The sequence below is a fragment of the Balaenoptera physalus genome, assembly GCF_965194825.1.
Source record: "Balaenoptera physalus genome assembly, chromosome: 5".
Classification (NCBI taxonomy): domain Eukaryota; kingdom Metazoa; phylum Chordata; class Mammalia; order Artiodactyla; family Balaenopteridae; genus Balaenoptera; species Balaenoptera physalus.
This window is the reverse complement of record NC_138884.1, coordinates 41,020,066-41,033,630: the sequence shown is the minus strand read 5'-3', so window position 1 is coordinate 41,033,630 and position 13,565 is coordinate 41,020,066.

Here is a 13,565-nt window from a genome sequence, read left to right as displayed (position 1 = left end):
AGGCTTCGAGTAGCTCCATGAGGCCTTCTTCACTGTTCTGCTTTAGTTTCACAGTAGTAAGCTTTTCAAGTCTCCTAGGGACCTTGCTTCAGCACCCGTTTTGGTAGCAGTATACTGAGTAGAGCCAGGAAACTCAGGGCCAGGTAAGCAACTTCACCCCGTAGGCCTTTTGGAGCAGCCCAGTGGTGGCTAGAGAAAAGCAACACACTGCACTCTTCCTTGGGAGAGCCAGTTTACCTCAGCTCTACACAGGATTCAGGAACACACTTCTAGAGTGTCCTCCATGCAATGGATGTAACCTCATTCCCCTAGCTGAACTCTATTGAGAAAAACACTCTGCTTCTAATCCCTTTTCACCTTTTACACTTAGAGTCACGCACCCTGAAGGAGGTGGTCGGCTTGCATTCCAAGTACAATTTAAGCAATGTTCTTGCTGTAACACTGCAGGTCTTTGGAAGATGCACAGGCCCCTAAGTCTCCCTCACGCATCATTTGCTTAGCACTTCGCTGCACGCAGAAAAGCGGTCGTAGAAAAGAGTTGAATCAGGGAAAGCCCCAGTGGGTATCGCGAATCTCTTTTCACTTGTTAGCATCAACATGTACTTATGCTGCGTGTCAATCTGGAAATGGGAGATTGATGGCACAAAGCTTGTTTTCCCGTTTTGAAAGCTCCACACATGCAGTCTCGAAGCTACCTGAAAAGCACTGTTGTTACCGTACTTTTATTTACTGCTGGCATGGCTAAGAGAAGAAAATGAGTTTTCTCGAAAGAAACCTTGTGCTTCCAGTTCCTAGTTGGAAGCTCACCCTGCTCTCCTTTATATCAAAAGTGAAAGTCAACGTGAGCCCTAACCTCCAAGTAAAGCCCTGATTATCCTTTCAAATCGGAAGGCATGCAGCAGCTCCCTGAGGTCTTCGTCACTGTTCTGCTTTAGTTTAAAGGTAGTAAGCTTTCCAAGACTCCTAGGAACCTTGCTTCAGCACCCGTTTCGGTAACAGAACACTGCATAGAACCAGGAAGCTCTGGACCTGCGAGTATACTGCGTGTCAACCTACAAATTGGAGACTGAGGGCACAAGGCTTGTTTGCCCATTATGAAAGCTCCGTTCATGCGGCCTCGAACATACCAGAAAAGCATTCTTGTTGCCGGGGTTTTAGGCACTGCCTGCATGGTTCTTAGAAGATATTGAGTTTTCCTTTAAGAAACCTGGTGCTTCCAGTTCCTAGTTGGAAGCTCACCCTGCTCTGCTCTATACCTAAAGTGAAAGTCAAAGTGAGCCCTAGCCTCGGTGGAAGGCCCTGAATTGCTTGGCCAAACGGAGGCTTGGAGTAGCTCCATGAGGCCTTCTTCACTGTTCTGCTATAGTTTCACAGTTGTAAGCTTTTCAGGACTAATAGGGACCTTGCTTCAACACCCATTTCAGTACCAGTATACTGAGTAGAGCCAGGAAGCTCAGGGCCAGGCAAGCAACTTCAGCCCCGTAGACCTTTTGGAACAGCCCAGTGTTGGATAGAGAAAGGCAACACGCTGCACTCTTCCTTGGGAGAGCCAGATTACCTCATTCTACACAGGATTCAGAAACTCACTTCCAGACTGTCCACAATGCAATGGAAGTAACCTCATTCCCCTAGCTGAACACTATTGAGAAAAACACTCTGCTTCTAATCCCTTTTCACCTTTTACACTTAGAGTCACGCATCCTCAAGGGGGTGGTCTGCTTGCATTCCAAGTACAATTTATGCACAGTTCTTGTTTTAACACTGCAGGTCTTTGGAAGATGCACAGGCCCCTAAGTCTCCCTCGCGCATCCTTTGTTTAGACACTTCGCTGCACGCAGAAAAGAGGTCGTAGAAAAGAGTTGAATCAGGGAAAGCCCCAGTGGGTAACGCGAATCTCTTTTCACTTGTTAGCATCAACATGTACTTATGCTGCGTGTCAATCTGGAAATGGGAGACTGATGGCCCAAAGCTTGTTTTCCCGTTTGGAAATCTCCACTCATGCAGTCTCGAAGCTACCAGAAAAGCACTGTTGTTACCGTGCTTTTTGTTACTGCCGGCATGGCTCAGAGAAGAATATGAGTTTTCTCGAAAGAAACCTTGTGCTTCCAGTTCCTAGTTGGAAGCTCACCCTGCTCTCCTTTATACCAAAAGTGAAAGTCAACGTGAGCACTAACCTCCAAGTAAGGCCCTGATTATCCTTGAAAATCGGGAGGCATGCAGCAGCACCCTGAGGTCTTCATCGCTCTTCTGCTTTTGTTTAACGGTAGTAAGCTTTCCAAGAATCCTAGGAACCTTTCATCAGCACCCGTTTTGGTAGCAGAACACTGCATAGAGCCAGGAAGCTCTGGTCCTGCGAGTATACTGCGTGTCAACCTACAAATTGGAGACTGAGGGCACAAGGCTTGTTTGCCCATTATGAAAGCTCCGTTCATGCGGCCTAGAATATACCTGAAAAGCATTGTTGTTGCCGGGGTTTTAGGCACTGCAGGCATGGTTCTGAGAAGATATTGAGTTTTCCCGAAAGAAACCTTGTGCTTCCAGTTCCTAGTTGGAAGCTCACCCTGCTCTGCTCTATATGAAAAATGAAAGTCAACCTGAGCCTTAGCCTGGAAGGAAGGCCCTGATTTGCTTTGCCAAACGGAGGTTTCGAGTATCTCCATGAGGCCTTCTTCACTGTTCTGCTATAGTTTCACAGTTGTAAGCTTTTCAATACTCCTAGGGACCTTGCTTCAACACCCGTTTCAGTACCAGTATATTGAGTAGAGCCAGGAAGCTCATGGCCAGTTAAGCAACTTCAGCCCGGTATGCCTTTTGGAACAGCCCATTGTTGGCTAGAGAAAGGCAACACACTGCACTCTTCCTTGGGAGAGCCAGATCACCTCAGCTCTACACAGGATTCAGGAACACACTTCTAGACTGTCCTCCATGCAGTGGATGTATCCTCATTCCCCTAGCTGAACTGTATTGAGAAAAACACTCTGCTTCTAATCCCTTTTCACCTTTTACACTTAGAGTCACGCATTCTCAAGGAGGTGGTCGGCTTGCATTCCAAGTACAATTTATGCACAGTTCTTGTTTTAACACTGCAGGTCTTTGGAAGATGCACAGGCCCCTAAGTCTCCCTCAAGCATCATTTGCTTAGCACCTCGCTGCACGCAGAAAAGCGGTCGTAGAAAAGAGTTGAATCAGGGAAAGCCCCAGTGGGTAACGCGAATCTCTTTTCACTTGTTAGCACCAACATGTACTTATGCTGCGTGTCAATCTGGAAATGGGAGACTGATGGCACAAAGCTTGCTTTCCCGTTTTGAAAGCTCCACTCATGCAGTCTCGAAGCTACCAGAAAAGCACTGTTGTTACCGTGCTTTTTGTTACTGCCGGCATGGCTCAGAGAAGAAAATGAGTTTTCTCGAAAGAAACCTTGTGCTTCCAGTTCCTAGTTGGAAGCTCACCCTGCTCTCCTTTATATCAAAAGTGAAAGTCAACGTGAGCCCTAACCTCCAAGTAAAGCCCTGATTATCCTTGCAAATCGGAAGGCATGCAGCAGCTCCCTGAGGTCTTCGTCGCTGTTCTGCTTTAGTTTAAAGGTAGTAAGCTTTCCAAGACTCCTAGGAACCTTGCTTCAGCACCCGTTTCGGTAACAGAACACTGCATAGAGCCAGGAAGCTGTGGACCTGCGAGTATACTGCGTGTCAACCTACAAATTGGAGACTGAGGGCACAAGGCTTGTTTGCCCATTATGAAAGCTCCGTTCATGCGGCCTCGAACATACCAGAAAATTATTTTTGTTGCCGGGGTTTTAGGCACTGCCTGCATGGTTCTTAGAAGATATTGAGTTTTCCTTTAAGAAACCCTGTGCTTCCAGTTCCTAGTTGGAAGCTCACCCTGCTCTGCTCTATAACTAAAGTGAAAATCAAGGGGAGCACTAGCCTCGAAGTAATGCCGTGATTATCCTGGCAAAACTGGAGGCGTGCAGCAGCTCCATGAGGCCTTCATCGCTGTTCTCATTTAGTTTAACGGTAGTAAGTTTTCCAAGACTCCTAGAGACCTTGCTTCAGCACCCGTTTCAGTATCAGAAAGCTGCCTAAAGCCAGGAAGCTCTGGTCCTGCGTGTTTGCTGCGTACCAACTTACTATTTGGAGACTGATGGCACAAGGCTTGTTTTCCCATTAGGAAAGCTCCGTTCATGCGGCCTCCTTTATACCTGAAAAGCATTGTTGTTGCCGAAGTTTTATTCACTGTCTGCATGGTTCTGAGAAGATATTGAGTTTTCCCGTTAGAAACCTTCTGCTTCCACTTCCTAGTTGGAAGCTCACCCTGCTCTGCTCTATACCTAAAGTGAAAGTCCACGTTAGCCCTTGCCTCGAAGTAAGGCCATGATTTGCCTTGCCAAACGGGAGGCGTGGAGCAGCTCCATGAGGCCTTCATCACTGTTCTGCTTTAGTTTCACGGTAGTTAGCTTTTCCAGACTCCTAGGGACCTTGTTGCACACCCGTTTTAAACCATTATACTGAGTAAAGCCAGGAAGCTCAGGGTCAGGTAAGCAACTTCAGCCCCGTAGGCCTTTTGGAACACCCCAGTGTTGGCTAGAGAAAGGCAACACACTGCACTCTTCCTTGAGAGAGCCAGATTACCTCAGCTCTACACAGAATTCAAGAACACACTTCTAGACTGTCCTCCATGCAATGGATGTAACCTCATTCCCCTAGCTGAACTCTAATGAGAAAAACACTCTGCTTCTAATCCCTTTTCACCTTTTACACTAAGAGTCACGCATCCTCAAGGAGGCGGTCGCCTTGCATTCCAAGTACAATTTAAGCACAGTTCTTGGTGTAAAACTGCAGGTCTTTGGAAGATGCACAGGCCCCTAAATCGCCCTCGCGCATCCTTTGTTTAGGCACTTGGCTGTACGCAAAAAAGCGGACGTAGAAAAAATTAGAATTAGGGAAATCACCAGTGGGTATCGTGAATCTCTTTTGACTTGTTAGCATCAACATGTCCTTATGCTGCGTGTCAATCTGGAAATGTGAGCCTGAGACACAAATCTTGTTTTCCTATTTTGAAAGCTCCACTCATGCAGTCTCGAAGCTACCTATAAAGCACTGTTTTTACTGTCCTTTTAGTTACTGCCTGCCAGCTTCTGCGAAGACATGAGTTTTCCCGAAAGAAACGTTGTGCTTCCAGTTTCTAGTTGGAAGCTCACCTGCTCTGCTCTATAATTAAAGTGAAAGTCAAGGGGAGCACTAGCCTCGAAGTAATGCCCTGATTATCCTGGCAAAACGGGAGGCGTGCAGCAGCTCCATGAGGCCTTCATCGCTGTTCTCCTTTAGTTTAATGGTAGTAAGCTTTCCAAGACTCCTAGAGACCTTGCTTCAGCACACGTTTCGGTATCAGAAAGCTGCCTAGAGCCGGGAAGCTCTGGTCCTGCGTGTATGCTGCGTACCAACTTACTATTTGGAGACTGATGGCACAAGGCTTGTTTTCCCATTAGGAAAGCTCCGTTCATGCAGTCTCGAAGCTACCTGAAAAGCATTGCTGTTGCCGCTGATTTAGCCACTGCCTGCCTGCTTCGGCGAATAAAATGAGTTTTCCCGAAAGAAACCTTGTGCTTCCAGTTCCTAGTTGGAAGCTCACCCTGCTCTGCTCTATACCTAAAATGAAAGTCAACGTGAGCCCTAGCCTCGATGAAAGGCACTGAATTGCTTGGCCAAACGGAGGCTTGGAGTAGCTCCATGAGGGCTTCTTCACTGTTCTGCTATAGTTTCATGGTTGTAAGCTTTTCAAGACTAATAGGGACCTTGCTTCAGCACCCATTTCAGTACCAGTATACTGAGTAGAGCCAGGATGCTCAGGGCCAGGTAAGCAACTTCAGCCCCGTAGACCTTTTGGAACAGCCCAGTGTTGGATAGAGAAAAGCAACACACTGCACTCTTCCTTGGGAGAGCCAGATTACCTCATTCTACACAGGATTCAGAAACTCACTTCTAGACTCTCCACCATGCAATGGATGTAACCTCATTCCCCTAGCTGAACTTTAATGAGAAAAACACTCTGCTTCTAATCCCTTTTCACCTTTTACACTTAGATTCACAAATCCTCAAGGAGGTGGTCGGCTTGCATTCCAAGTACAATTTAAGCACAGTTCTTGTTTTAACACTGCAGGTCTTTGGAAGATGCACAGGGCCCTAAGTCTCCCTCGCGCATTCTTTGTTTAGGCAATTCGCTGCACGCAGAAAAGTGGTCGTAGAAAAAAGTTGAATCAGGGAAAGCCCCAGTGGGTATCATGAATCACTTTTGACTTGTTAGCATCAACATGTACTTATGCTGCGTGTCAATCTGGAAATGGGAGACTGATGGCACAAAGCTTGTTTTCCCATTTTGAAAGCTCCACTCAGGCAGTCTCGAAGCTACCAGAAAAGCTCTGTTGTTACCGTGCTTTTTGTTACTGCCGGCATGGCTCAGAGAAGAAAATGAGTTTTCTCGAAAGAAACCTTGTGCTTCCAGTTCCTAGTTGGAAGCTCACCCTGCTCTCCTTTATATCAAAAGTGAAAGTCAACGTGAGCACTAACCTCCAAGTAAAGCCCTGATTATCCTTGCAAATCGGAAGGCATGCAGCAGCTCCCTGAGGTCTTCGTCGCTGTTCTGCTTTAGTTTAAAGGTAGTAAGCTTTCCAAGACTCCTAGGAACCTTGCTTCAACACCCGTTTCGGTAACAGAACACTGCATAGAGCCAGGAAACTCTGGACCTGCGAGTATACTGCGTGTCAACCTACAAATTGGAGACTGAGGGCACAAGACTTGTTTGCCCATTATGAAAGCTCCGTTCATGCGGCCTCGAACATACCAGAAAAGTATTGTTGTTGCCGGGGTTTTAGGCACTGCCTGCATGGTTCTTAGAAGATATTGAGTTTTCCTTTAAGAAACCTTGTGCTTCCAGTTCCTAGTTGGAAGCTCACCCTGCTCTGCTCTATAACTAAAGTGAAAATGAAGGGGAGCACTAGCCTCGAAGTAATGCCGTGATTATCCTGGCAAAACTGGAGGCGTGCAGCAGATCCCTGAGGTCTTCATCGCTGTTCTCCTTTAGTTTAATGGTAGTAAGCTTTCCAAGACTCCTAGAGACCTTGCTTCAGCACCTGTTTCAGTATGAGAAAGCTGCCGAGAGCCGGAAAGCTATGGTCCTGCGTGTATGCTGTGTACCAAGTTACTATTTGGAGACTGATGGCACAAGGCTTGTTTTCCCATTAGGAAAGCTCCGTTCATGCGGCCTCCTTTATACCTGAAAAGCATTGTTGTTGCCGAAGTTTTAATCACTGTCTGCATGGTTCTGAGAAGATATTGAGTTTTCCCGTTAGAAACCTTGTGCTTCCAGTTCCTACTTGGAAGCTCACCCTGCTCTGCTCTATACCTAAAGTGAAAGTCCACGTGAGCCCTAGCGTCGAAGTAAGGCCCTGATTTGCCTTGCCAAAGGGGAGGCGTGGAGTAGCTCCATGAGGCCTTCTTTACTGTTCTGCTTTAGTTTCACGGTAGTAAGCTTTTCCAGACTCCTAGGGACATTGTTGCACACCCGTTTTGAAACCATTATCCTGAGTAAAGCCAGGAAGCTCAGGGTCAGGTAAGCAACTTCAGCCCCGTAGGCCTTTTGGAACACCCCAGTGTTGGCTAGAGAAAGGCAACACACTGCACTCTTCCTTGGGAGAGCCAGATTACCTCGGCTCTACACAGGATTCCGGAACACACTTCTAGACTGTCCTCCATGCAATGGGTGTATCCTCATTCCCCTAGCTGAACTCTATTGAGAAAAACACTCTGCTTCTAATCCCTTTTCACCTTTTACACTTAGAGTCACGAATCCTCAAGGAGGCGGTCGCCTTGCATTCGAAGTACAATTCAAGCACAGTTCTTGGTGTAACACTGCAGGTCTTTGGAAGATGCACAGGCCCCTAAATCGCCCTCGCGCATCCTTTGTTTAGGCACTTGGCTGTACGCAAAAAAGCGGACGTAGAAAAAATTAGAATTAGGGAAATCACCAGTGGGTATCGTGAATCTCTTTTGACTTGTTAGCATCAACATGTCCTTATGCTGCGTGTCAATCTGGAAATGTGAGACTGAGACACAAATCTTGATTTCCTATTTTGAAAGCTCCACTCATGCAGTCTCGAAGCTACCTATAAAGCACTGTTGTTACTGTCCTTTTAGTTACTGCCTGCCAGCTTCTGCGAAGAAATGAGTTTTCCCGAAAGAAACGTTGTGCTTCCATTTCCTAGTTGGAAGCTCACCTGCTCTGCTCTATAATTAAAGTGAAAGTCAAGGGGAGCACTAGCCTCGAAGTAATGCCCTGATTATCCTGGCAAAACGGGAGGCGTGCAGCAGCTCCATGAGGCCTTCATCACTGTTCTGCTTCAGTTTAACGGTAGTAAGCTTTCCAAGACTCCTAGGAACACTGCTTCAGCACCCGTTTCGGTAACAGAACAATGCCTAGAGCCAGGAAGCTCTGGTCCTCCGTGTATGCTGCGTGTCAACCTAGAAATTGGAGACTGATGGCACAAGGCTTGTTTCCCATTAGAAAAGCTCCGTTCCTGCGGCCTCGAAAATACTTCAAAAGCATTGTTTTTGCTGGGGGTTTAGTCACTGCCTGCCTGCTTCTGCGAAGAAAATGAGTTTTCCCGAAAGAAACTTTGTGCTTCCAGTTCCTAGTTGGAAGCTCACCCTGCTCTGCTCTATACCTAAACTGAAAGTCAACGTGAGACCTAGCCTCGAAGGAAGGCCCTGATTTGCCTTGCCAAACGGAGGCTTGGAGTAGCTCCATGAGGCCTTCTTCACTGTTCTGCTATAGTTTCACAGTTGTAAGCTTTTCAAGACTCCTAGGGACCTTGCTTCAACACCCGTTTCAGTACCAGTATATTGAGTAGAGCCAGGAAGCTCAGGGTCAGTTAAGCAACTTCAGCCCGGTAGGCCTTTTGGAACAGCCCAGTGTTGGCTAGAGAAAGGCAACACACTGCACTGTTCCTTGGGAGAGCCAGATTACCTCAGCTCTACACAGGATTCAGGAACACACTTCTAGACTGTCCTCCATGCAATGGATGTATCCTCATTCCCCTAGCTGAACTCTATTGAGAAAAACACTCTGCTTCTAATCCCTTTTCACCTTTTACACTTAGAGTCACGCATCCTCAAGGAGGTGGTCGGCTTGCATTCCAAGTACAATTTAAGCACAGTTCTTGTTTTAACACTGCAGGTCTTTGGAAGATGCACAGGCCCCTAAGTCTCCCTCACGCATCATTTGCTTAGCACTTCGCTGCACGCAGAAAAGCGGTCGTAGAAAAGAGTTGAACCAGGGAAAGCCCCAGTGGGTATCGCGAATCTCTTTTCACTTGTTAGCATCAACATGTACTTATGCTGCGTGTCAATCTGGAAATGGTCGACTGATGGCACAAAGCTTGTTTTCCCGTTTTGAAAGCTCCACTCATGCAGTCTCGAAGCTACCTGAAAAGCACTGTTGTTACCGTACTTTTATTTACTGCTGGCATGGCTAAGAGAAGAAAATGAGTTTTCTCGAAAGAAACCTTGTGCTTCCAGTTCCTAGTTGGAAGCTCACCCTGCTCTCCTTTATACCAAAAGTGAAAGTCAACGTGAGCACTAACCTCCGAGTAAGGCCCTGATTATCCTTGAAAATCGGGAGGCATGCAGCAGCACCCTGAGGTCTTCATTGCTGTTCTGCTTTTGTTTAACGGTAGTAAGCTTTCCAAGAATCCTAGGAACCTTTCATCAGCACCCGTTTTGGTAACAGAACACTGCATAGAGCCAGGAAGCTCTGGTCCTGCGAGTATACTGCGTGTCAACCTACAAATTGGAGACTGAGGGCACAAGGCTTGTTTGCCCATTATGAAAGCTCCGTTCATGCGGCCTCGAATATACCTGAAAAGCATTGTTGTTGCCGGGGTTTTAGGCACTGCAGGCATGGTTCTGAGAAGATATTGAGTTTTCCTTTAAGAAACCTTGTGCTTCCAATTCCTAGTTGGAAGCTCACCCTGCTCTGCTCTATAACTAAAGTGAAAGTCAAGGGGAGCACTAGCCTCGAAGTAAGGCCCTGATTATCCTGGCAAAACAGGAGGCGTGCAGCAGCTCCATGAAGCCTTCATCGCTGTTCTCCTTTAGTTTAACGGTAGTAAGCTTTCCAAGACTCCTAGAGACCTTTCTTCAGCACCCGTTTCAGTATCAGAAATCTGCCTAGAGCCGGGAAGCTCTGGTCCTGCGTGTATGCTGCGTACCAACTTAATATTTGGAGACTGATGGCACAGGGCTTCTTTGCCCATTTGGAAAGCTCCGTTCATGCGACCTCGAATATACCTAAAATCATTGTGGTTGCTGGGGTTTTAGGCACTGCCGGCATGGTTCTGAGAAAATATTGAGTTTTCCCATAAGAAACCTTGTGTTTCCAGTTCCTAATTGGAAGCTCACCCTGCTCTGCTCTATACCTAAAGTGAAAGTCAACATGAGCCTTAGCCTCAAAGGAAGGCCCTGATTTGCTTGGCCAAACGGAGGCTTCGAGTAGCTCCATGAGGCCTTCTTCACTGTTCTGCTTTAGTTTCACAGTAGTAAGCTTTTCAAGTCTCCTAGGGACCTTGCTTCAGCACCCGTTTTGGTAGCAGTATACTGAGTAGAGCCAGGAAACTCAGGGCCAGGTAAGCAACTTCACCCCGTAGGCCTTTTGGAGCAGCCCAGTGGTGGCTAGAGAAAAGCAACACACTGCACTCTTCCTTGGGAGAGCCAGTTTACCTCAGCTCTACACAGGATTCAGGAACACACTTCTAGAGTGTCCTCCATGCAATGGATGTAACCTCATTCCCCTAGCTGAACTCTATTGAGAAAAACACTCTGCTTCTAATCCCTTTTCACCTTTTACACTTAGAGTCACGCACCCTGAAGGAGGTGGTCGGCTTGCATTCCAAGTACAATTTAAGCAATGTTCTTGCTGTAACACTGCAGGTCTTTGGAAGATGCACAGGCCCCTAAGTCTCCCTCACGCATCATTTGCTTAGCACTTCGCTGCACGCAGAAAAGCGGTCGTAGAAAAGAGTTGAATCAGGGAAAGCCCCAGTGGGTATCGCGAATCTCTTTTCACTTGTTAGCATCAACATGTACTTATGCTGCGTGTCAATCTGGAAATGGGAGATTGATGGCACAAAGCTTGTTTTCCCGTTTTGAAAGCTCCACACATGCAGTCTCGAAGCTACCTGAAAAGCACTGTTGTTACCGTACTTTTATTTACTGCTGGCATGGCTAAGAGAAGAAAATGAGTTTTCTCGAAAGAAACCTTGTGCTTCCAGTTCCTAGTTGGAAGCTCACCCTGCTCTCCTTTATATCAAAAGTGAAAGTCAACGTGAGCACTAACCTCCAAGTAAAGCCCTGATTATCCTTGCAAATCGGAAGGCATGCAGCAGCTCCCTGAGGTCTTCGTCGCTGTTCTGCTTTAGTTTAAAGGTAGTAAGCTTTCCAAGACTCCTAGGAACCTTGCTTCAACACCCGTTTCGGTAACAGAACACTGCATAGAGCCAGGAAGCTCTGGACCTGCGAGTATACTGCGTGTCAACCTACAAATTGGAGACTGAGGGCACAAGGCTTGTTTGCCCATTATGAAAGCTCCGTTCATGCGGCCTCGAACATACCAGAAAAGTATTGTTGTTGCCGGGGTTTTAGGCACTGCCTGAATGGTTCTTAGAAGATATTGAGTTTTCCTTTAAGAAACCTTGTGCTTCCAGTTCCTAGTTGGAAGCTCACCCTGCTCTGCTCTATAACTAAAGTGAAAATGAAGGGGAGCACTAGCCTCGAAGTAATGCCGTGATTATCCTGGCAAAACTGGAGGCGTGCAGCAGATCCCTGAGGTCTTCATCGCTGTTCTCCTTTAGTTTAATGGTAGTAAGCTTTCCAAGACTCCTAGAGACCTTGCTTCAGCACCTGTTTCAGTATGAGAAAGCTGCCGAGAGCCGGAAAGCTATGGTCCTGCGTGTATGCTGTGTACCAAGTTACTATTTGGAGACTGATGGCACAAGGCTTGTTTTCCCATTAGGAAAGCTCCGTTCATGCGGCCTCCTTTATACCTGAAAAGCATTGTTGTTGCCGAAGTTTTAGTCACTGTCTGCATGGTTCTGAGAAGATATTGAGTTTTCCCGTTAGAAACCTTGTGCTTCCAGTTCCTACTTGGAAGCTCACCCTGCTCTGCTCTATACCTAAAGTGAAAGTCCACGTGAGCCCTAGCGTCAAAGTAAGGCCCTGATTTGCTTTGCCAAAGGGGAGGCGTGGAGTAGCTCCATGAGGCCTTCTTTACTGTTCTGCTTTAGTTTCACGGTAGTAAGCTTTTCCAGACTCCTAGGGACATTATTGCACACCCGTTTTGAAACCATTATCCTGAGTAAAGCCAGGAAGCTCAGGGTCAGGTAAGCAACTTCAGCCCCGTAGGCCTTTTGGAACACCCCAGTGTTGGCTAGAGAAAGGCAACACACTGCACTCTTCCTTGGGAGAGCCAGATTACCTCGGCTCTACACAGGATTCCGGAACACACTTCTAGACTGTCCTCCATGCAATGGGTGTATCCTCATTCCCCTAGCTGAACTCTATTGAGAAAAACACTCTGCTTCTAATCCCTTTTCACCTTTTACACTTAGAGTCACGAATCCTCAAGGAGGCGGTCGCCTTGCATTCGAAGTACAATTCAAGCACAGTTCTTGGTGTAACACTGCAGGTCTTTGGAAGATGCACAGGCCCCTAAATCGCCCTCGCGCATCCTTTGTTTAGGCACTTGGCTGTACGCAAAAAAGCGGACGTAGAAAAAATTAGAATTAGGGAAATCACCAGTGGGTATCGTGAATCTCTTTTGACTTGTTAGCATCAACATGTCCTTATGCTGCGTGTCAATCTGGAAATGTGAGACTGAGACACAAATCTTGATTTCCTATTTTGAAAGCTCCACTCATGCAGTCTCGAAGCTACCTATAAAGCACTGTTGTTACTGTCCTTTTAGTTACTGCCTGCCAGCTTCTGCGAAGAAATGAGTTTTCCCGAAAGAAACGTTGTGCTTCCATTTCCTAGTTGGAAGCTCACCTGCTCTGCTCTATAATTAAAGTGAAAGTCAAGGGGAGCACTAGCCTCGAAGTAATGCCCTGATTATCCTGGCAAAACGGGAGGCGTGCAGCAGCTCCATGAGGCCTTCATCACTGTTCTGCTTCAGTTTAACGGTAGTAAGCTTTCCAAGACTCCTAGGAACACTGCTTCAGCACCCGTTTCGGTAACAGAACAATGCCTAGAGCCAGGAAGCTCTGGTCCTCCGTGTATGCTGCGTGTCAACCTAGAAATTGGAGACTGATGGCACAAGGCTTGTTTCCCATTAGAAAAGCTCCGTTCCTGCGGCCTCGAAAATACTTCAAAAGCATTGTTTTTGCTGGGGGTTTAGTCACTGCCTGCCTGCTTCTGCGAAGAAAATGAGTTTTCCCGAAAGAAACTTTGTGCTTCCAGTTCCTAGTTGGAAGCTCACCCTGCTCTGCTCTATACCTAAACTGAAAGTCAACGTGAGAC